Below are 24971 nucleotides of genomic sequence, written 5' to 3'. Positions count from 1 at the left end.
CTAATGACTGTTTTTACAAAGACCACTAAATCCAAGTGAGTCCTCAGTGTTACCTGCTAATTGTTCTTACCCTGTGTCCAGTACCTCTTCAAACTCATGTGCACCAAAATAACCCAGTAGGCTTATAAAACAGCTTCATCTTCCACGGTTCTCAATCATCAGGCCTCGGTGGCCCCTGAGCATCGGGTCCAGGGACCACACTTGGGTAACAGAGCACCTCTTCAAATCTGCTTCTTCTGTCCCCAGCTTCATCCTCACAGAGAAAGTGATAGGCAAGCAGAAGACTCTATTTGTCCCAACACCCAATCTACCTACTTCTCTGCTTACTCAGGTTCCTCTGCTCAACCTGCAAACACCAAACACCTACCTCCCTTGCTTGTCCTCACACATATCACTCTGTCCCTACTTCAAGGATTTCATACTCGCTGCTTAGAATGCTACTGTTATCTGTGTGATTTGTCTCTCTTCTTCAAGTCCACTTAAGTGTTCCTACAGAAAGGCTTTCCTAGACTGAAGTACAAAATTAGCAAACCTAGGGGCTGGAGAGATGGCCCTTTAGTTAAAAGCACTTGCTGCTCTTACATGGGTCCTGGGTTCAGCTCTCAGCACTCCCATAGTGGCTCACAGCTGTCAGGAACTCCAGGGGATTTGATGAGCTCTTGTGACATCTGCAAGCACCACAGACACGTGTGGTACACATACACACATGCAGCCAAAACACCAGTACATACAGGGTAACTATGAATAGAAAACATTTTTTAAAGATTGGAAAGCCTTTCCCACATGTACCTGATGCTACCTATCCTAGCCTGAGCTACTTAGCTGTCATCTGATAGCTTATTTAGAGGTTTATTCGTCTATTGCTATGGGCTGCAGAAACATATCATAAGAACTCAGCTGATTATGGCAGCGCCACTACCTGGAGGGATCAGGGAATTCCTTCAGAGGAAGCCAAATTCCAAGGAGCTTTTGGTGTTATTTGGCTTGTTATATATCAGCTGTATTCTGTTATGAAAATCATGTGTGCCTTCATAGTTTTCCCAATTTATTTTTCCTTAAGAAGAGCTAACAGTGTGGACTGATCACTCTCTGGACATATACATTCAAGGTATTTGGAGAACAGCCTCAGGAAAGGCTTCCTCCACCCCAGCCCATCCGTTTCTCCCTTTTTAGCACTGGAATTAGATTTCTCCCTTAGCCACTTTCAAGGACTAAAAGAAATAACAGTCCAGACCACCACATGCTAGTCTCCTGATTTACGGTAAATTCCACAAGGAGACACCGCCTAGGTCAGGTGGACGTTAAGTAATAGCTTTACACAACTTAGCTCGGACCCTCCTTTTCTTACAGCCTTACTAACTTTATAGACCTCTAACTCCTTACCTAACCACTTCTAGGAATATTTAGATAACCTTCTGCGCTGACAGCTATGCTCAGCCAGAACCCCAGCTCAAGCCTCCCTGTAATTATCATCATTGGCAGCATCCGGCCAGGTCCATCCCCAGATGGAGGAAAGTACCTTATCAGAGACACCTCTGTACTCTCTAAGAGCAGACTTAAGCATCCAGGCCACCTGTTTAAGAAGGCCTGGCAGATGTGCCAATTAAGCTTTACTTCCTCCTTTCCCAAATCTTACCTCCAGTTCCAGATCTCCCTTTAACTATCACCAGAGGCATCTAGCTGTACACAGGTTGCCTGGCGACCGAACACACTTTCCCCCACCCTGCAGAAAAATGGCAGATAGCTTAGACAGAGAGGAGCCACAGGAAAAAAAGAATACAGTTTTATTTTCTCCTACTGATCTAGCAACTTATAGTCTTAACATTTTCTACCAATCATGTTTGAGATTATAATTGAGCACATAGGATCCCTCTTCTTAGATATTACCCGAATTTAGCCTTTAGTTAATTCATTTCCCCATTGGTCACTTCCCTCTTGAGTTGCAAATGATAATTAACAATTACTGCCCCTCTGTGTGATTCTTATCACCCCTCAGTTTGACCCTGGAAGCCTAGCTTTGCACTGCCAAAGGATTACTGCTTGTAAGTGTATATATACCGGGACTCCCAGGGCACAGGAGGACGGAGAAGAAGATTTGGAAGAATAAACGACTGGACTAAGAGCCAGGTGTGCTGAGATTCTATTTCCTGAAAATAGTCCTCGCCGTTCATAGTTCTCTCTCCTGAGCCCCTGGGATGTATAGTGTTAAGGCTGGCCCCTCTAATATTATACAAAAGTCTATGTGGAAACTTTGGGTAGAAAGAAGCTGTCCAATTCTCTATGAAAAGAGGTGTAAAGGTAAGAAAATATACACTGCATGTTAGCCCACTTATCTGAGACCCATGTTCATGAAATAAAACAAGAGTATAGTACTGTGGACTCAAGTATAGAATCCTTAAAATGCAGAGACAGAACTAAATGCAGGACAGGAACAGTGTACACCTAGGAAACTGAGCTCTTGCCCAGCATCCAGGAGGTCCAGGGTGCAACCTCCAGTACCACATACAATAGCAGCAACAGCAGTAAATAAAAATAAGGGCTCAGAAGAAACAGATGCCCACAAATTTTACTTTTAAAGAGGTGTCTAGGGCTCAGAAGATGGCTCACTATGTAAAAGTGCTTGTGCACAGCACACGCCTGACTATCTGAGTCCAGATTCCCCAGAACTCAAGTAAAAGCCAGACTTGGTAGCACAAACATCTATAATCCCACAGTAACATTATGAAATGAGAGTTGGAGACAAGAGAATTTCAGAAGCTCAGAGACAGTCAACTTGGCTGATGCCACAGCAAAGAGAAGCTGTCTCGAGCAAGGTAGAAAGATTAGGACTGATTCCCAGAGGCTGCCCTCTAAACTCAACACAGGCACCACAGTGCATACCCATCCCTTCACACAAACAAGAATGTACACGTTCTCTCTCCCTCTCCTTCCTACATACAATGCGTAAACACACACACACACACACACACACACACACACACACACACACACGATATGCACTAGGAGTTTATGCTATGCAGGGTTTTATGGAGAAACAGTTATACAATTATCTAGGCTTTTTGTACATATCTAAAAATATCCTGACAGACTTGCCCAGTATAAAAGTACCATCGAGTATATTTGGAGTATATTTGCCAGGTATAAAAGTGCCATCATGCATATTTGGACTGTACTAATTGTACTGAGATAATAATAATAATAATAATAATAATAATAATAATAATAGACATGAAATTAGGAGGGGAATGTAGGAGGGCATCTTCAAGGAATTGGAGAGGAGTGTATAAGTGGGTTGAATATAATCAAAATACATTGCATGCATGTATGAAATTCTCAAAAAACAATATTATATTTAAAAAATATCATCCAGTCTTTTCCTAAACAATTTCAGCCTTTCTTACCTTACTAATAACTGGCCCTATACAGCCTCGAAATTCAGGGTCTGACCCAGTCAACTATTGGCTTTCAGGAGCAAACTTCTGAGGAGGGGAACCCACTTCGTTATCCACTTGAGTGGTTATTCCAACGCCCTCTCAGGTAAGTCCCAGCTCACACCGAGATCCAAGGCTGCCTGGCTCATGGGAAGCAACTGCTGTGTCTTGCTAATGTGCCTGCAGCTGAGCTCCTGGAGACACTCCAAGTCATTTCTCATCACAGCAGCTGTTTAAAATCCTTTCTCCCTCATCTTATTAGCTGTTCAATTTCACCCTCACTCCCATCTCCATGCTTAGAAAAACATGCCGGACTCACTATAAAGAAAGTTAAGGCTCAGCCAGGCAGCGATAGCCCACACACGCCTTTAATCTCAGCACTCAGGAGACAGAGGCTGGAGGATCTCTATGAGGGCTGCTACACAGAGAAACCCTGGTGTGTGTGTGTGTGTGTGTGTGAGCTTCCTCTGCCTGTATTTCAAGCTTTCTTCTTATCAATATTATCAATAATATTCTTCTTTGCCACCTCTTTTCATGCAATAGTAATTGATGTATGGTTTCCTTTCCAAGACTTCTAGCTCCTTCATTGCCTTTCATACACAGCAGGACTTCTGGAACATCATAGTGTTGAAATCCTTGTATTTGCTGACTCGACCTGCAGGTCTTCAGTGTCTTCTCCCCGGCACATACCTTCAGCATTTCCAAATCAAGATGGGCTGGGCTACTGGCTTCTCATAATCATGTTTATTTTAAATGTCTCAAAGATAAAATCTCCACAGGGAGTCAGTTCCAGGCTCATACAAAACCTTTTCTCTATTTAAAAACAAACAAAACAAAAAAACTTTGCTACACACTATTTTTTGGATAAGACATTAAACGTATCTACATTATCCTTTCAAAAAGTGTTTTTACATGGCTGGAGAGATGGCTTATCATGTAAAGGCATTTGCTGCCCAGCCTAATGACCTGAGTGTGTCACATGATGGAAGGAGACCAACTTCTACAGGCTACCCTCTGACCTCTACACATGTAACATGACATGCATGCAACTATCCACACACACCAAATAAATAAATCAAAAATACATTTTTTAAACTTTACAGTATATTATCTTTCTGGGCATTTTAATCACAAGCAGCTAATTTTGAAAGGTTTATTTCAAGTGTTTTTTATTACTGAATGGTTTTCTTTTTGCCATAACTATGAATGCAGGCTACATTTGATCATTTCACAATAGCATAATAGAGGTAAATGGCCTTATAAAACTGAAATTTTTTTTAAATTGAACTATATAATTTAACTAGTGGCCAAAAGAGCCAAATTGTCTTATATAAAAATCTTAGTAGAAAAAAAGATCACACCATCAGCTTTACAGTACAAACCAGCCAACAGAAAACTGACTCCAAAACCAATCTTGGGATGTTTAATAATGTATACTTTTACGACATGACATTCAGCTGTTGTTTTACCTTCCAGCTAGACGGCATCGAATTTTAACCACCCTCTGGCACTGTACATATGCAGGCAGCAAAAGCACTCCACTGAAGCAGAGCAGTGTATGTAAAAGGGCTCAATTAAATGGTGGAATGTTTCTTGTAAATTAAAGCCCTACTGAATAATCATCTTTCATGCAAATTATCTTTCTTGGGGTGTTCGACAATATGCCATCATCGTATGTAGCTGCTTTAATACGTGCTTATTTGTAATGCTTGACATAATGAATTCTCCCTCTTTATTCCCTTAGAAATGAAAATGAGAATGTAAGCTTTTTAATTTTTCCTTGCTTGACTGCCTTTGTGAACACACCAGTAGGGATACACTGTATCTTTATAATCCATAGTGCAGAAGATTTTGTTGTTGTTGTTGTTTCGAGACAGGGTTTCTCTGAAGCCTTGGAGCCTGTACTGGAGCTCGCTCTGTAGACCAGGCTGGCCTCGAACTCACAGAGATTCCCCCAGTCTCAGCCTCCCAAGTGCTGGAATTAAAGGCATGCACCACCACTGCCCAGCCCCAGAAGAATTATTTAATCACATGAACATTACTAGTACATTTATCTGGAAAATTTTTGAATAGATTTCTTATGAAAAACACCATGTTCATCTTTCCTCTTTCAAAAACGTAAATTTTCCCGGAAGTCTGGCTCATTACCCTATCCTTATCATACACCTTAAGTTCCTATTCTTGCAAGAAAACCAGCCAGGCGGTGGTGGCACACACCTTTAATCCAAGCACTTGGGAGGCAGCGGCAAGTGGATCTCTGTGAATTTGAGGTCAGTCTGGTCTACAGTGAGAGTTTCAGGACAGCCAGGGCTACACAGAGAAACCCTGCCTCAGAAAAAAAGAAAAAGAAAACCATACGCTGAAGTATAAGTACACAAAATAGAGATTGTTAGCATAACAGATCGGGAGTCCACCTACAACCTAAATTTCACACACCACTGTACATTGTAGGGCTCAGTGGCCAAGTGTTTGCCTAGCAAGCAGAAACCCTGGGATTAGTCCTAGCACTAAACAAACTGTATGTCCAGATGGACACGATGGTCCATGTCTGAAATCCTGCACTAGGGAAGTTGAAGGTAGGAGGACTACTGTGAGTTCAAGGTCAGCTTGGGCTACAGTGATTCCAGGTTAGCCTGGGCTAGAGTGTGCCCTGACAGAATAATACAAAACAAAACTGTATATTGTGTGTGTGTGGATGATTCAAAGTTAATCCAATTCTCAAAGGGGTTTAAAAAACACACAGGAAAATTAGTACCAATTAAAGTTAAAAGATGGTGTCTCTGGGTAACACTTTGACATTGCTGGGACAGAAAGCTGGTGTCCCCAGTGGGTACAAATTCAGTTCCCCTGGTCCTAACGGTTCACTTCTTGTAACACCCAACAAAAACTCCCCATTAAAAAAAAAAGGCATTCATTCATAGTAATTTCTTACAACTTCCACTTCCACACATCCCCTTGATTATTCTAATGCACATGTTATCACTCTAAACTCAGAAGAGAGTAGGATCAAAGGTGTTATGGAGGAATCCAAGTCATAAACCAGTCCCTGGACCTGAGCCTGGCTCAGCAGGAGAGCTGGGAAGAAATGCTAATTGCGTATCATACTTTCCTGATTCATGAAGGGCTTTATGGATGCATGCTTTCTTCCCTCCACCCCCAAATACTTCTTCTAAAAGTCATTCGTTTACCTGCTAAGTCATAAATATTAACTGCACTTTAAAAATAGCTTCTCAGAGGCCTGTTATAGGTCATGAGGAAAATTCCAAGTGACCTCTAGGTTCAATTAAATACCACAACTGTTAATAAGAGCAATAAGCACTTAGTATGTAAGTACCTGAGACCTGGTAGGAACTCACTACAAAAATCAGCACACTTAATGGCTGAGCACAACTTAGGTCTTGGCCACAGATAGGTGCCCACAGGAATCTGCATACAAGCTGTGTTTCTGTTACACGAGTGGAGTAGAGACACAGTCTCTGTCCGTATTTGTCCTGTTACTCTTCTTAAGCTGAACAAGCGCATTATGGGCTACATATAAAGTGTACCCTGAAAATGCTCATGCACTGAAGGTTTGGATGATGACTTTCTGGAAGCATCTGGATCCTGAGGGCTCTAGATTATGGAGCTATCCCTCCATGGCATCACTGCACACAGTAGTCTTGAGGGATAGATACGGCCTATGGAGAAGAGGTAGGACACTGGGGCTTGACTTTGAAGGCAGATCTTGTTCCCTGACCTACCCTATCCTCTGCTTCACAGCTGCCTTGAGGCCATCAGCTCTGCTCATCACACCCTTCAGCCATAACGTTCTATTACATCACAGGCCTAAAAACAATGGAGATGTTAAGTAAAACTCTTAAAGGTTTAGTATTGGGGGAAAAAATAAAATCAGCATTGCAAAAAGATTCCTAATTTCCTTAATGAAAACTAGTCAAATTTTGCACAATTCCCAATGATAGGTTTCTGTACCCTGATAATAAGTTTATCTGCTGACACAGTAAGCCAGATCAAGACAAATTAAGAAGTAAAAGACCAGGTATATTTGAGCAAAGCACTCCCAGGTGAGTCCTCCAGCCCCCAGAGAGTGGGGGGCAGATATCACACCTGTTCTAAAGGAGGGGGTTTAAATACCCTGCAGGTGCAGGACACATCCCCCACAAGCTGGGTTTGTGCCCAATTATAACACTTTGGGCAGGGATTGGGGAGCTGGCAGCCTCAGGGGAGGAGCCTCCACTTGGTCTTTCTGAGAGGGCAGGTTTTGGAGAGAGAGAACTGGGGCCAATCTGGAGATTCCAGCAGAACACCCAGTAGCCACAAAGACAAACTAGATGAGAGATAGCATGCAGATCGCACATGGATATAAAGTTATCTGTCCTTAACTACCACAAAGAAATATAATCTCAGATTTAGTTCCACAAGCTTTCACAGCACACGGAATTAAACTTCATTTTCTCCATCTTTTGTTTTCTATTTTATTTATTATGTATTCAGAATAGGGTGCCAGATCTCATTGCAGATGGCTGTGAGCCACCATGTGGGTGCTAGGAATTGAACTCAGGACCTCTAGAAGAGCATTCAGTGCTCCTAACCTCTGAGCCATCTCTCCAGCCCATTTTCTCCATCTTTTAAATTTTACCAAACCATTGCAATATTTTTTGAACTTGTAAATTATTTATTCTTAGTTAAATTCATTATGTGAGTTCAATGGCTAGCATCTGAGGTCAGAGAATAAGCAAATACCAGTATTGTGGTGGTATGTTTAAAGGATGGTTACATCGTCATCTCCCACTTTCCACTGGGTCCTCCTTACCTCTGTGTCTGTTTAAATCAAGCTCATCATCACCCTGACCTACATACTCACAAAGCAAGTCCCTGCCTGCTCCAGCAACAAGCAACCTTCCTAGGAGCTGCCTTTGCCATCTATCCTGCCCCACATTTCACAACACTGCCACTTAGGTGAACAGTGCAATGTCTGCCTTACTCAAATAAAGCTAGCATCCTTCTCTCAAAATTCAGTAACCAACTAGGAAGGCTGCCACTCAGTCCACAAATGCACATAATTTGCTACTACTGTAGTAAGATGGCTAGTTTAAAAGTGTTCATAATATATTAGCTGTATGACCTGTGTGAAAGACACAAACACACAATACTTCAAATTAAACAAATGCTTTAAGACATATACATTTGTCTATGAGAGATGACTTTAAAGACATAATTAAAGATTTCTTTTAGGATTTCATTTATCTTAATTTATGTGTATGAGTGTTTGCTGTAGGTACATATATGCACCACTCCTGGGCCTGGTGGCCAAGGAGACGGGAAAAGAGAGCTGGATACACTGGAACTAGCATTAGAGATATCAAGTACCATGTGGTCACTGGGAAGCACACTAGGGTCACTGAGTCATCTCTCCATCTTAAGGATTACTTGAATTCAATTTTCTCAGCACCTAGGGGTAGGGGATGGTGGGGGTGGTGGGAGAGTGGGAGGGTGTGGGAGGGAGGTGATGACTCTTCCAGGTATTTAAAGTCAATACTAATGATCTTAGGTGCCTGGCACTCTGCCCACATAAATGCATTCAATCCTGAACAACTCAATGAAGCACATGCTCAGTATCACTGTAAATGATAACGGGAACAAGAGCTCAGATGGCAGGCAAGCAGAGAGGCCAGAGAGTAGCACCAACCATAAATGCTAACAATGAGGCCAAAGTCTGCTTCTAAGTAGGCAAAAGACCCCGGTACTGATACCAGAGTTGCTGGGGTGGCTATGCACCTGGAAGACTGGCATCAAACAGACTTAGGCTTCTCTTTTCCCCCAAAGACGTTATCATTACAACAAAGACTAGTTAAATGATTAATCACAAAAGCCACTCGGGTGCTAGAAAGGCACCGATTCAATGATGACAGAAGAAGTACACACCTGCAGCACAAGGAGCCCGAAGCCTGCTTCACTTCCCCCGCTCGCCTCATCCTCGGAAAGCAAGGGTGAAAGACTGCCTCTACAGTCCCTCTTGGTGCACACACACGAAGATTAACACTCAACGTCCCTAACTCCGTAGACAGCTGAAGAAGACACTGCTATCTGCCCTCAGTAAGATTACATCACATCCACCATGGGGAGACCGAAATACTTGATTTCAAAGATTTTTTGTTTGTTTGTTTTTCGAGACAAGGTCTCTCTGTGTAGCCCTAGCTTTCCTAGAACTCACTCTGTAGACTAAGCTGGCCTCAAACTCAAGAGATCTCCCTGCCTTTGCCTCTCAAATTCTGGGATTAAAGGTGTGCACCACCACGGCCCAGCTCAATTTCAAAGATTTTCAAAGATACAAATATACAAAATCTTTCATGCTTGTAAAAATACTTTTTAAAATGCTGGTGAAGTGTCTCAGCGGGTAATTGTGCTTTCCAGGCAACCATGATAACCAGAACCCATGTGGAAAAGCTGTACACAGTGGCTCTGTGTCCAACCCCAGCCTGCACCGCTGGAAGGGGTGGAGTGCAGCAGTCCATGGTGGGCTAGCCTGGGGTATGCATCACAGCAGCAGAAACAATGAAGACCTTCCTTAAAAAAAAACAGAATGAAAGGCAAGAACCCACTCCTGAAAAGTTGTCCTCTAGCCTACACACACACTTTTAAAGAAGAGTAACAATAAAATAAAATACAGAATTCTAGAAGTACAGCAAAAGAAATAATATATAATTCATAACTGTACAGTATCAGGTCCGAAGGAAACTCCAAAGGCAGTATACATGCCCAGAGATGACAGTCTTGGGCCACCTCAAACCAGAGTATAAACGGTGTTCCGGGGGGGGGAGCGAAAAGGCAGCATTCCTCAGGATCTTTTGACAAGGTTCCCTTAGAAAAAGTAGTCCCCCTGCTGTTGGCAGAAGAGTTGCAGACCTATGCCTGTGGTCACATAGCAGAGCCCATCCCGGCCTCCAGGTCCCTACAGCCCCTATCCTAAGTAACCCTTACACATTCCCAAGCCCCCAGCTAGCTGGCATCCTGACCCTTCCTTCTCACTCTCTCTGACTGGCAAGGTTACACACACAATGCATCTCCACTACTCTCTCCCTTCTCTCCCAGATAGCCCTACCCATGTTCAGTCTGTTTACTTTTCTCTCTGGACTCTTCCAGACCTCTGGCTGTTCTCTCTTATCTACAATCAAAACCTTCCCCCAGCGGAGCAGCTATTCCAGTGGTCGATTTACTGTGCCCCTCGTGCATATACAGCATATTAACACCGTTTTTCAGTGAATTTTCTTTATGCATATTTACATACCTGTCATGTCTAGGGGGTATAGAAGACAGAAAGGCCGTTTCTTTCTTTTTCTACTTGACAGCCTTACAGCAGGAATTCCTTTTGCCACAAGCTTCTGCATGGTCTGCCCATCACACACGGCCCCTTCCCTTCCGGTTACCTCTCTGCCCTTCTTCCACTCACTTCTGCCACTCAGCTGCAGCCCCGAGATCCAGGAGGCACATTTCTAGGTACATTCTCTAGACACCCTGCTTTAAGTCCTGACGGGTTTCGAGACAGGGCACCACCATGTAGCCCTGGCTGTCCTGGAACTCTGTAGACCAGCCAGCCTCGAACTCACCGAGATCTATGAACCCCTGCCTCCCAAGTGTTGAGATTTAAGGTGTGCACCATCATGCCTGGTTCAGTGAGTTCTTTCAAGCCCTAACCCTGAAACATCCCCTTACCTCTTCCCTACTATCTTCTTCTAATCACCCTATCTCTTAGGAGTTCTTGTATCTTGTTTGGTCTCTCTGCCCTGCTCAAATTACAAATTTTATAAAGGCAGGTGATAGTTTTCAGACTCACTTCTTGAAATCCTGGCCAATAAGCAGATAATACCCTGCCCTGCCCTGCCCAGTCCTGACGTCATCTTACATAAAGCCCACTTTAAGAGAAAACTCCCCCCTCCCTTTCTTTCTATACCCATGAGGTGTGTGCCTCCTCCCTCCTCCTCCCTCCCCCCAAAATAAACTCAGTGCATGGTGTGAGTGACTTTTCACAGCTCCACGCCACAGCCACGTCTGCATGATGTGTCTCCCTCACCCCCCGGGGCACCTTGGCCCAAGCTGACAAGGCTTCCCACATGCAGCATCCTAACACTGGTGCTGCGTGTGGAAGGAGGATAAACGGCGCTGGTTACCCGTGGAAAGGTCACCGTCACGACAGAACCCAGTGTTAGTTCTTAGAGATTTATTAGGAGGGAAAAGAGGGGTAGGGAGAGCAGAACAGGGAGCGATGTGATCTGCCTCTGGCTTTTTAAGGTGCGTAAGTAGTTGCCAGCACACACTGATGACGTAAGACGCAAGACCTTTTGCTTAACTGCGCATGTGCTGTCATGGAGCTAAAATAAGGGCAGGATTAACAGCGCTTTCTCCTGCCTGCCGTCAGCCTGAGACATGCCAGGATCTCTAGAACCTTCAACACCGTCATCATAATCAGTAAGTCCCCCTTCTGGCCATTCCCCACTGAAAGACCCCCACCAAAGGCCCAGATACAGTCCCCCCCCCCCAAACCCAGAACAGTTGAGGGAAGAGATATCTTAAAATAAACAGAACTGAGTTCCCCCTTCCTGGAGAGGTGAAGTCAGGTGTTTTCAAAAGAACAAAGTCAGGATGTCTGGTGGTGACCGATTGACCTCGAGATGCCCCTCTCCGGAGATAACATGACAGGACCCTGGAGATGGGTTGTAAAACTCCTGACAAGGCAAACAGATAAGCTGAGATAAGACAAAGTCCAGGCCCAGGAAAAACTGGACCAATCAAGGATGGACCCGTACTAACCTCCTCCCCCTTTAAGAAATTTTGTGGGTTTTGCCTATAAAAGCTGAGCTTGCAGAGAGGTGGGCGCTTCCTCCAGCCTCCACTGTGTTGGATCTGCTGGACGAAGTCCCTGCCTAGACTTGTATTGCTTTTGGATATCCAGAATAAAACCTTGGTTTTGCATTCCGGCATGCTCGTCTTCGGTGGTCTCTGGGGGTCACGATCTGGGCACACCACCACAAGTGAGGATTCCTCTCATCTCGTCTGTGGTCTCTCACCTCTTGGCCCCATTCAAGTTCCGGTACCAGCAACCACGTGTCCCTCTGGCTTAGCGGCCCTACAGCCCTGTTCTCCGAGGAAACACTGCAACAGCCTTTGCCATTTAGCTTGGACCTCAGCACCCTTCAGGCCCAATTCTGATTGAATTTTTTGTTTTGGTTTTTCGAGACAGGGTTTCTCTGTAGCTTTGGAGCCTACCTGTACTGGAACTCACTTTGTAGACCAGACTGGCTTCGAACTCACAGAGATCCGCCTGGCTCTGCCTCCCGAGTGCTGGGATTACAGGCGTTTGTCACCACCACCGGGCCTTCTGATTGACTTTTGAATACTTGAGTTTACCTGTTCCATATTAGTTCCGTATGTCTTAAAATAAAAACAGGTGAACACACGGTCAGGCGCTAGAGGGCAATCACCTGGTCAGGCAGGCGCCATCTTGGCTAAGGTCAAAGATGGACAGGTCATATGACCTCACTGACAAGTTTACTAAGGGCAGCAGGGAGCTACATCCTGTCTGTGGCTCAAGCATGGGCAAGGTGCCTGGTGCCTCAGCCTCAGCCCATCCCTCCTGCCCAACCGGGCCCCAGGCAGCCGTGAGAGCATGGCAGCACCAGGCTTGAGGGTCCCTGTGGGTGGGGCTGGCTCTGAATTTATCTCTGAGCTGTGATTACTAGATTCCGGTGAACACAAGTTCAAATGCCTTTTGGATATCATGTTAAAACTGTTTTATGCTGTTCTTCTTTATTGAAAAGCTAGCTCTAGGGTTGGATTATGGTTCTTCCTTCACCAGACCCAGGTGGACCTTAACAGTTTTGCCAAGTGATTGCCTCCAGAAACACCCAGCTTGTTATATATATATAAGTCAAGCCTTGGGCTGGAGAGATGGCTCAGTGGTTAAAAGCACGGACTGCTCTTCCAGAGGTCCTGAGTTCAATTCCCAGCAATCACATGGTGGCTCACAACCACTTATAGTGAGATCTGGTGCCCTCTTCTGGCCTGCAGGGATACATAATAAATAAATAAATTTTTATAAATTTTAAAAAAAGTCAAGCCTCACTTTTTCTAAAGTTACTGGGTCTCTTAATAAAACATGTTCTAAGATATGAAAGTCCATGCATGCTTTAAGGGTCTTAAAAAAATGACTTACGATATAGAAACCAGTTACAAATAGATGATTTAAATGGTTCAGATTATTTTCCCCTTCTAATATATTGTTATATTAAGATTTTAAATTTTCAGATTTTAACATTAATAGAGTTCTGATGCTGTTCTGGTCACAAGTTCAAGATTTTGGATTTTCTCTGGTTATCTTCCAAATATAAACTGATAGGTATGAATCTACTGCTGTTTTTCAGATACCCGTTACCTGCTTTTTATGTCCTTTTATAAAATAAAAATTCATATAAGCTTCAAAGAATCAAAAGAAATCATAAAACTTAGATCCACTTCACAGAGGTCAAAAGAACTCCAAATAAATGACTTTTCTTCACCTGGCTAATCTTGAGGATGGCATTTTTCTCTTTCCTGGTCTCCCCTTCCCAATAACTAAGACCATGGGCCTAAAAGTTCCAAATAAGTTAATAAATTTTAACTTTTACTTATAGTCTATCTGCATCAGCAGGTTTCCATTTGGCTGACTGACACATCCAGGCATCTGCTACTACTGACTTCAATCTGTGAGACATGAGCTTGCTGAAAGCTGATATTGACTAAACCAGCTGATCTGAATGCTCCTTGTTTCTAGCTGGATCAAATCAGATGCTTCTGATGAATACCCCATTGCCTAAATTCCCTCCTTACCTTTGACTAGCCTTTCAACCTCCCTGGGCTCTGACCATCTGTGCCCTATTTCAACCTGAAGCAATTATGGGAGGAAATACCTCGTCCTCCCTTCCTTTTCCTCTTTCAGAAGGGTGCTTAGAGGCACTCAGAATGGTCCAGAGTTTGACATACCATCATAGGCTTTCCTACAACACAACCTCTAACAAAACTAGGCTGTCTTGAACCCCAGGCAACAGGATTATTTACCTTTATACCAAGAAGGTTGGGGAAGGACCTAAACCCGCATGCGGTGTGTGCCCAGGCAGGCTTTGAGGGGTTCATGCTGTGAGACCAAAAGTCCTTATGAAATTGTCTAAGACAAAGAAGCATGTCAGCAGGGCCTACAGTGGGTCCATGTGTGCCAAGTGTGTTTGTGACAGGATTAAGCGGGCTTTCCTTACTGAGGAGCAGAAAATTGTTATGAAAGTGTTGAAGGCACAAGCACAGAGTCAGAAAGCAAAATAAATATGCAGTTTTTTAAATTAAAAAAAAAAAAGCAAAAAGAAAAACATCGTCCTGTGCTCCCATCTCCCAAAACAGGCTAACAGCCTAAGTTAAAGGTTAAGCCCCCGGCATAGGGGACAAAATGTCTACTTAATGCCCACTGATATACCAGAAAACTGGACCCAAAATTGTCAACTGATAGATTTATTAACTAAAATGACTTTGCAATAATATAAGACACTTGACCTTCTTTATGCAGAACCAAAGAGGTACCATATGACCATAAGAAATTATTATTTCTATATAAACCATTCAGGATTATAATCTGGCTATACTCAAAGATCAGATCAAAACCACAGGGCCTTAAAAATGGTAATAGGCCAGGCGGTAGTGGTGCATGTCTTTAATCCCAGCACTTGGGAGGCAGAGGCAAGCAGATCTCTCTGAGTCTGAGGCCAGCCTGGGCTACAGAGTGAGATCCAGGACAGGTTCCAAAGCTACACAGAGAAACCCTGTCTCAAAAAAAGGGGAAAAAAAAAAAAAAGAGAGAGACTTTGAAGTAATTTTAAGGAAAAAAAAAAAAGAAAGAAAAAAATGGTAATAGATGCAGATATCGCTGCCAGTGGCTTAAACATGTCTCTCCTTACTCAAGGTCTAGTCAGGCTTAAGAAGGTAAGCCTCCTTCCTTGTCCTTGTTAAATTTATCTGTTCAGATTAACAAACGCTAACCTAGAGATTTACACCTCCAGAGATTTTAAATAAATGATGGCATATGTTTGATAAAAAAGAAATTTTATAAACAAGATATATATCTTTCGATGAGTTTCTGGTCCCTCGAGGGGGTCCTTTGCTCAGAGAGTCCTTTTCTCGGAGTTGGGCCATGCCCCAACTCACCCCTTTCTCCTGTTCCCATTTCACCCTGGGACCTTTCCCTTGTCACTTCCTTGCCTTCCCAGGAGACAGCCTTAACAGCTTGGTACAAACTTGTTTTGTTTTTACCTACAGAATGGCTATTTTCTTTTGCTTTCTTTACTGAACTCATATTTGATACCAGAAGAGCTTCAACTTAAAATATTGTTTTAAAGGCTACTTATTGCAGACTGCTAGAAAACAAAAGTAAACAGTCATCTTCCAAGTAATCAAGTTATTTAACTGTTGTCATGCTAAATACTGATATTAGTAAATACAGGGATAAGCTTAGTAAGTCCCTTTCATATGTCATCAGGGTTGAGCTTAAAACAAGTAACTAGAAACAAAGTTTGTCTATTCAGATATACCTCGGCAGTCCTCAAATACTTCAGAGATCTGCAGAATATGGCATTTAAAATATTTAATTAAAAAGCTTTTCATGGTAGAGGGACAAGCTGGCTCCTGGCAGCACCTTTATTTCCTCCAAAGAAGGTGGCTGGGCACAGAAGAACCTCCACCCGGAACTTGCTCCAGAGTGGCAGCACCAGCCGCTGAGATGGGCACAGGAGATCCTCGACTGCTGCCAGGCCTTCTTCAGACGACAGGACATGGTTTAAAGTTAGACTTCAACAACAACAAAAACTACAGAAAACCTACAACCTCATGGAAACTGAATAATGCTCAACTGAATCACCAATGGGTTAAGGAAGAAATAAAGAAAGAAATTAAAGACTCCCTAGAGATCAATGAAAATGAATAGACCACATACCCAAAATTATGGGATATTATGAAAGAAGTGCTAAGAGGGAAATTCATAGCACTGAATGCCCACATAAAGAAGCTGGAGAAATCTCACGCTAGTGACTTGACAGCACACCTGAAAGCCCTTGAACAGGAAGAAGCAAAGTCTCCCAGGAGGAACAGATGCCAGGAAATTATCAAATTGAGAGCTAAAATCAATAAAATAGAAATAAAGAGAATACAAAGGATTAATGAAACAAAGAGTTGGTTCTTTGAGAAGATCAACAAGATAGACAAGCCCTTATCCAAACTAACCAAAAGACAGAGAGAGAGCATCCAAATTAACAAAATCAGAAATGAAAAGGGGGACATAACAACAGACAATGAGGAAATCCAGAGAATCATCAGGTCATGCTTCAAAAACCTCTACTCCACAAAACTGGAAAATCTAAAAGAAATGGATAATTTTCTGGATAGGTACCACATACCTAAGTTAAATCAAGACCAGATAAACCATTTAAATAGTCCAATAACCCCTAAGGAAATAGAATCAGTCATTAAAAGTCTCCCGCCGGGTGGTGGTGGCGGCGCACAACTTTAATCCCAGCACTCGGGAAGCAGAGCCAGGCGGATCTCTTGTGAGTTCGAGGCCAGCCAGATCTACCAAGTGAGTTCCAGGAAAGGTGCAAAGCTACACAGAGAAGCCCAGTCTCAAAAAACCAAAAAATAAACAAACAAACAAACAAATAAATAAATAAATAAATAAAAGTCTCCCAACCAAAAAAAGCCCAGGACCAGATGGTTTCACTGCAGAATTCTACCAGATCTTCAAAGAAGCCTTAATACCAATACTCTTTAAATTGTTCCACACAATAGAAGCAGAAGGAATATTACCAAACTCCTTCTATGAGGCTACAATTACCCTGATCCCTAAACCAAACAAAGATGCAACAAAGAAAGAGAACTACAGACCGATCTCCCTCATGAACATTGATGCAAAAATACTCAATAAAGGGGTTGGGGATTTATCTCAGTGGTAGGGCACTTACCTAACAAGCACAAGGCCTTGGGTTCGATCCTCAGCTCCACATAAAAAAAATATTCAATAAAATACTGGCAAACAGACTCCAAGAACACATCAAAATAATTATCCACCATGATCAAGTAGGCTTCATCCCAGGGATGCAAGGGTGGTTCAACATACAAAAGTCTGTCAATGTAATACACCATATAGGACTCAAAGAAAAAAAACCACATGATCATCTCACTAGACGCAGAAAAGGCATTTGACAAAATCCAACACCCCTTTATGATAAAGGTCTTGGAGCAATCAGGAATACAGGGAACATACATAAACATAATAAAGGCAATCTACAGCAAGCCAACAGCGAACATCAAATTAAAGGGAGAGAAACTCAAAGCAATACCGCTAAAATCAGGAACAAGGCAAGGCTGTCCCCTCTCCCCATACTTATTCAATAGTACTTGAATATAGTACTTGAATATAGTACTTGAAGTTCTAGCCAGAGCAATAAGACAACATAAGGAGATTAAGGGGATACAAATTGGAAAAGGGGATACAAATTGGAAAGGAAGAAGTCAAGCTTTCCCTATTTACAGATGACATGATAGTATTCATGAGTGACCCCAAAAATTCAACTAAGGAACTGATACAGCTAATAAAAACCTTCAGCAACATAACAGAATACCAGATCAACTAAAAAAAATCAGTAGCCCTCCTATATACAATAGACAAACAGTCTGAGAAGGAATTCAGAGATACATCACCCTTTACAGTAGCCACAAATGATATAAAATACCTTGGGATTACTCTAACTAAGCATGTGAAGGACCTATATGACAAGAACTTTAAGTCCCTGAAAAAAGAAACTGAAGATGATGTCAGAAGATGGAAAGATCTCCCATGCTCATGGATAGGCAGGATTAACATAGTAAAAATGGCGATCTAACCAAAAGCAATCTACAGATTCAACGCAATCCCCATCAAATTACCAACACAATTCTTCACAGACCTGGAAAGAATAATTCTCAACTTCATATGGAAAAACAAAAAAACCAGGATAGCCAAAAGAATCCTGTACAATAAAACAACCTCTAGAGGCATCATGATCCCTGAGCTCAAGCTCTACTATAGAGCTACAGTAATAAAAACAGCTTGGTACTAGCATAAAAACCAACATGTGGACCAATGGAATCGAATTGAAGAACCTGACATTAACCCGCACACCTATGAATATATAGTTTTTGACAAAGAAGCAAAAACTGTACAATGGAAAAAAGAAAGCATCTTCAACAAATGGTGCTGGCATAACTGGATGTCAACATGTAAAAGGCTGCAAATAGATCCATATCTGTCACCGTGCACAAAACTTAAGTCCAAGTGGATCAAAGACCTCAACATAAATCCAGTTACTCTGAACCTGATAGAAGAGAAAGTAGGAAGTAGTCTTGAACTCATTGGCACCAGCGATCACTTCCTAAATATAACACCAGTAGCACAGACACTGAGAGAAACAATCAATCATTGGGACCTGTTGAAACTGAGAAGCTTTTGTAGAGCAAAGGACATGGTCAACAAGACAAAGCGACAGCCTACAGAATGGGAAAAGGTCTTCACATCTGACAGAGGGCTGATATCCAGAATACATAAAGAACTTAAGAAATTAGACATCAAAATGCCCAACAGTCCAATTAAGAAATGGGCTACAGAACTAAACAGAGGAAGCTCAAATGGCTGAAAGACATTTAAGGAATTGCTCAACATCCCTAATTATCCAGGAAATGCAAATCAGAATGACTCTGAGATACCACCTTACACCTGTCAGAGTAGCTAAGATCAAAAACACAGAAGACAGCTTATGCTGGAGAGGATGTGGAGCAAGGGGAACTCTCCTCCCTGCTGGTGGGAATGTAAGTTTGTACAGCCACTTTGGAAATCAATATGGCGCTTCCTCAGAAAATTGAGAATCCATCTCCCCAAGACCCAGCTGTAGCACTCTTGGGCATATACTCAAGGAATGCTCAATCATACCACAAGGGCATTTGCTCAGCTATGTTCACATCAGCACTGTTTGTAACAGCCAGAACCTGGAAACAACCTAGATGCCCTTCAACTGAAGAATGGATAAAGAAAATATGGTACATATACACAATGGAGTACTCTACTCAGCAGAGAAAAACAATGACATCATGAGGTTTGCAGGCAAATGGATGGATCTAGAAAAAATCATCCTGAGTGAGGTAACCCAGACTCAGAAAGACAAACATGGTATGTACTCACTCATAGGAGGATACTAGATGTAAAACAAAGTTGACTAGACTGCTACACAACTCCAGGGAGGCTACCTAGAAAACAGGACCCTAGGAAAGACACAGGGATCGCCCAATGACAGAGAAATGGATGAGATCTACATGAACAACCTGGATGACAGTGGGAGTAATGAAGGGCAAGGTTTGAGGGAAAGAAAGCTTAGAGGAGCTGGAAAGCCAGCTGGATCAAGAACAGAAAAGGAGAACAAGGAATAACAGACCATGATAAATGAAGACCACATGAGAACAGGAAGAAGCAAAGTGCTAGAGAGGTCCCCAGAAATCCACAATGACACATCCTCTATAGACTGCTGGCAATGGCCAAGAGAAAGCCTGATCTGACCTAGTCTGGTGATCAGATGGCCAAACATCCTAACAGTCATGCTGGAACTCTCATCCAATAACTGATGGAAGTGGATGCAGAGATCCTTGGCTAGGCCCCAGGTGGAGCTCCAGGAGTCCAATTGGCGAGAAAGAGGAGGGACTGTAAGAGTGTGAATTGTTGAGACCAAGATTAGAAAAAGCACAGGGACAAATAGCCAAATTAATGGAAACACATGAATTACAAACCAAAAGCTGTGGAGCCCCCAACTGGATCAGGCCCTCTGGATAAGTGAGACAATTGAATAGCTTGAACTGTTTGGGAGGCACCCAGGCAGTGGGACCCGGACCTGTCCTTAGTGCATGGGCTGGCTGTTTAGAACCTTGGGCTTACACAGGGACACTTTGCTCAGCCTGGAGGGAGGAGACTGGACTTGCCTGTACTGAATCCACCAGGTTGAATTGAATCCCCAGGGGAGTCTTTGCCCTGGTGGAGCTGGGAATGGAGGGAAAGGGCTGGGGCAAAGGTGGGGGCAGGGGCGGGAGGGGGGAGGACAGGGGAACCCATGGCTGATGTGTAAAATTAAAACACAAATATAATAAATAAAAAAAGGAGAAAAAAATGTTCACACCTTTTAACCCAAAGCCGTAGCCTTTTGCTATGACACCAATATGTGAATCTGTTCCAGTTGTTGTACACACTTATATGTTCCTGCATAGGTCCACCCCTCCTGCCAGACTTGTGCCAGGACCAACCCTCAGGGGCTCTTCACATATACCACCAGCTCTGAGGATGCCAACCACCAACAGAGGACGATAACCAGGCAAATACTGGCAGGTTGATTTCACCCAAATCCCCACTTATAAAAAGGCTCCATATTGAACTCCTACTGACACCTTTACAGGATGGATGCATTTCCCACCTCCAGAGAAACAGCAGATGTGACTGACACCTCCTGTACTCCTAGAAGACATCATCCCTCAATGTGATGTGCCATCTTGCCAAGCTCCTGGGACTTCACTGCTGGTACCACCTCTCCAGGCTCAAGCCGGCACCCACCCAGCAACTGGAACCTGGTTTTCCAAGATGTCTCAATGAAGGGCGTATCTGCTCTTGTGTCTCGCTCATTCACCCTTGCCTCTTCTGTACAACCAGGGCACTCTTCCATTCCATTCTTCCTGACAGTTAGCACTTTTCCATGGCTAGTCCTGCTCATGGGGCTGATGACAGCAATCTATTTTCCCCCCTCTAACAACCTGCCTTCTCAGGTCCCTCAAGGGCTCTCCAGGACGACAGCTAACTAAATGTTTCTTCACTCACACCCCCCACTTGCTATCCATAACTCACATTTTTATAATAATCAAAAAGGGAGGAATGTGAGCATTCAGACTCACTTCTTGGAATCCTGGCCAATACCCTGGCTCACCCAGTGTCCTAACGTTATCTTATGAAATGCCCATTTTAAGAGAAAACTCCTCCTCCTTCCCTCTCTATTCCCATGAAGTGTGCACCTCCTCCCTCCCTCTCCCTCTCCTTTTCTCCTCCCCTCCATTCCATCTTTCTTCCTCCCCAAATACTTTTCACGTGGACATGTGTCTTCATGGTGTGAGTGACTGTCCACAGCTCCACGCCACAGTCCACTACCAAGTCTGCATGGCGTGTCTCCCTCACCCACCAGGGCACCTTGGCCCAACCCTCCAAGACCTCCCACACACCATACCATAACTGCAGGTAGTTTTTGTCTGTAGTAATTTCCTAGGACTGAGGAAAGTGTCTAACACATGGCAATTGCCTAGTATTTTCTGGGTGAATGATATGTATAGTTATTGCTGTAAGTGGTTGTAGCAATATGAACAAGGATTTATCTAATAATTCCCCAAATGTTAAATGTTCCACTTATTGACCAGCATCCACTATTTTACAGGCTGCTTTAATGAGATCAGCAATCAAACTTTCCTCCAGGTGGGCCAGAGAGTAAATAGTTTCTGTTTTTCAAAGACCCTATCTTAACTACTCAATTCTGCACTGTGGCACAAAAGCAGCCACAAAGAGTTGGTTGGTATACTGTAACCCCAGTATTTGGAAGGTAGACGCAGGTAGAATGCAAACTCTAGACCATATGAACTACATAACAAATTCTAATCAATCCTGAACCGTAACAAGACCTTGATTCAAACTTCACCACAGACAGTGAATGGTTTGGGAATCTCAGCTTTGATAAATGTTTTTGTAACATGTATCTTTTTTTAATCCTTTAAGTTAGAATTACTAAACTTAATAAAATGTATTTATGGCTCTTGAAACTTACCCTCAGGTCCAAAGGAAACCCCACAACCCCAAATTCTGGGCCCTGTTCTCCTCTATCAAAGGAGCCATTCCTATCCCTGTCAGAAAGGACCAAAGGCTGTCTGTGGTGCCTGTTAGCATGTCAAAGCACAAGCTGGTCTCCAAGTACCTGTGGCTCCCCTCAGCTCTTCTCACTCCACCCCTACACTAAACTACTTCAGCTCATGACTTCCTCCCCAGCTTCTTATCCCCTTATAACCCTACTATTTCAGCTAAATACACCCTCTTTTCCCTTCCTCTCTTGGTCCCCTCTGTCTTCCTCTCTCGCTGGCCATGTTCAGTTTACTATTCTCTCTCTGATCTGGACTCTTCCAAGGCCTCTGGCTGTACTCGTCCTCATAGCTACACTAAAAATCTTCCCCTCCCCTCAACCATACCTTGCAGCCTTCATTCATGTCCTCGGTTTATACAGCTGGCACCGAAACTCTCAGTCTATACTCTCAAACTGCTTTCCAAAGGACAATCGAGGAGCAGAGCAATTAGAACACTCCTTGTGGGGTAGGAACTATACAACTTGGAAAACTGGTAGGATTACTGAAGGTGGACGGATGGACACACACACACACACACACACACACACACACACACACACACACACAGGAGCTGTCAGCCAGGATTTTACTTTCTGTGTTAGGTACTGAAAGAGCACAGAGTGCCAATGTCCTGCTTATTGACCTTATAGTCAATCTATAAAAATTAATAAACCATACATGTTGACAGGTTTATTTTATACAAATTACACTTTTAAGTTTTAAGGGGAAACTATATTTTCATCAGTGATGTAAGAATAACTTCTCTTCTCTTGCCCTTCCCTAACAATGAGTATTATTTCATTTTATGTTATACCAATTTGATATGGCTAAAAAACAACATTCAGGAGGATGAAATAGGAGGACCTCAAGTTGTAGGCTACCCGGAGCTACGTGGTAAGATCTCGTGTCAAACAACAAATCTATGAATTGCTACAGTATTCTGTGTTATTTACCAGGGAGGCTGATTCTTTTCTATAAATTGTTTCTTTTTTTTTTTAATTTTTTTCCTACTACTACTCTTTTTTACAAATCATGAAAACCACGCGGGTGCTGGGAGATGGATCAGCTAGCCAGCACAAGCCTGATGACCCATTTGATCTCCAGAATTCATATAAAATGACAGGCTGTGGTAGCATGTGTAAGTAACACTGTTATGTCAAGATGGGAGGCAAACATAGGAGGACACTTTAGAACCTACTGCCTGGAGTGTACGGCATCACAGCAGAAACGACTTCCTCAACAAGGTGACAGGTGAGAAGAGTCCTGGAAGTTGTCCTCCAGTCTCCACACACGCACCTACCTGTACATGGACACTCTCTCTCTCTCTCTCTCTCTCTCTCTCTCTCTCCATGTACAAAATAATAAAATTAAAAACTACATAAGCAACAATGTCTACAGATACCAACTCTTTATTATACCATTTTGACTATTTCTGTCTTTAAATTTTTATGTATGATGTAATTATTTATTTGCAATGCTAGGGATGAATGAAGTCAGAGCCTTGTATGGAATGCTCTACACACCACTGAGCTAACCCCCAGATGCAGCTTGCTTTCTTACAATAGCAAAGTTTAAATATTTACATAGTTAAATCCATCTTTTTATTGATGGACCTTTCTCAAAACTATTATCTAGAACCTCATATTGTTGCTTATTACATGTAAGGAAATGTTTATTTCTCAAATAAATAGTATGCTTTTTTGTAGTATTGTTATGGAATAATCATTTTGTACACTGAAAGATGTGTCTTTGCCAAAGTGCCTTCTGATTGGTTTAATACAAGAGCTGACTGGCTGGTAACTAGGCAGGAGGTATAGGCAGGACAATGAGACCCAGAGGACGCTGGGAAGAAGGGCAGTCTTGGGGGTCATGAAAGATGCAGAGAGAAGCAAGATGAATGTGCACGAGACAGAGGGCAGATAAGAAATATGGTTAATTTAAAATGTAAACGTTTACTAATAATAAGCCTGAGCTATGGGCCGATCATTTAGAATTAATAGTAAGTCTCTGAATGGTTATTTGGGAGCAACTACCAAGACACAGAGAAACTCAGCTTACAAATGGTGCCCTATGTGAAGGACCTACATCCACAGAAGACCTAAAAAAGCTTTAAAAAGGTTCTAAACACACAAAAATGCAGCCAAATATGGCTTCCTAGTCTTGGGTCTCTCATGCCAGCCACAGTACAAAGACATGTCTCCTGAAAGCTGACAGCACGCCATGAACTAAGTCTCATGGCAGGTTCCTGCAGTCTCTCACAGAGGCTGTGGTACACAGAGGCATCTCCCAGCCTCTGCCTGTGGGCTTGAGCTGCCAGTGCCAGCATGCTGCATGGTGGGTTTGGGGTTTTGCTCATGCAGACAAAAATACAAATGCTCAGTAAAAACAAACCCAGACAAAAAATACCTCTAAATGGATTACAGTGTGTTTTAAAATGTACAATGGTTTGAGAGAGAAAAGAGAAAGGGCATAGGCATATAGTTTTAAAATAATAAAGTCCTTTAAAAAAGGAATAGAGTTTAAAAAAATATAAGC

The 24971-nt window shown here is 42.8% G+C and overlaps 1 protein-coding gene and 1 pseudogene across 4 annotated transcripts in view; one reads left to right on the top strand and one right to left on the bottom strand.

Annotated features, from left to right (window-relative positions):
• Positions 1–24971, bottom strand: part of Kiaa1958 (KIAA1958 ortholog) — a 166322-nt gene that overhangs the window by 127386 nt on the left and 13965 nt on the right. The window lies entirely within an intron of this gene.
• Positions 14424–14777, top strand: LOC118577612 (annotated as a pseudogene).

Source organism: Onychomys torridus, chromosome 2 (assembly GCF_903995425.1).
Source record: "Onychomys torridus chromosome 2, mOncTor1.1, whole genome shotgun sequence".
NCBI lineage: Eukaryota > Metazoa > Chordata > Mammalia > Rodentia > Cricetidae > Onychomys > Onychomys torridus.
Note: the sequence above shows the minus strand (reverse complement) of the source record. Positions and strands in the feature narration are given on the sequence as shown.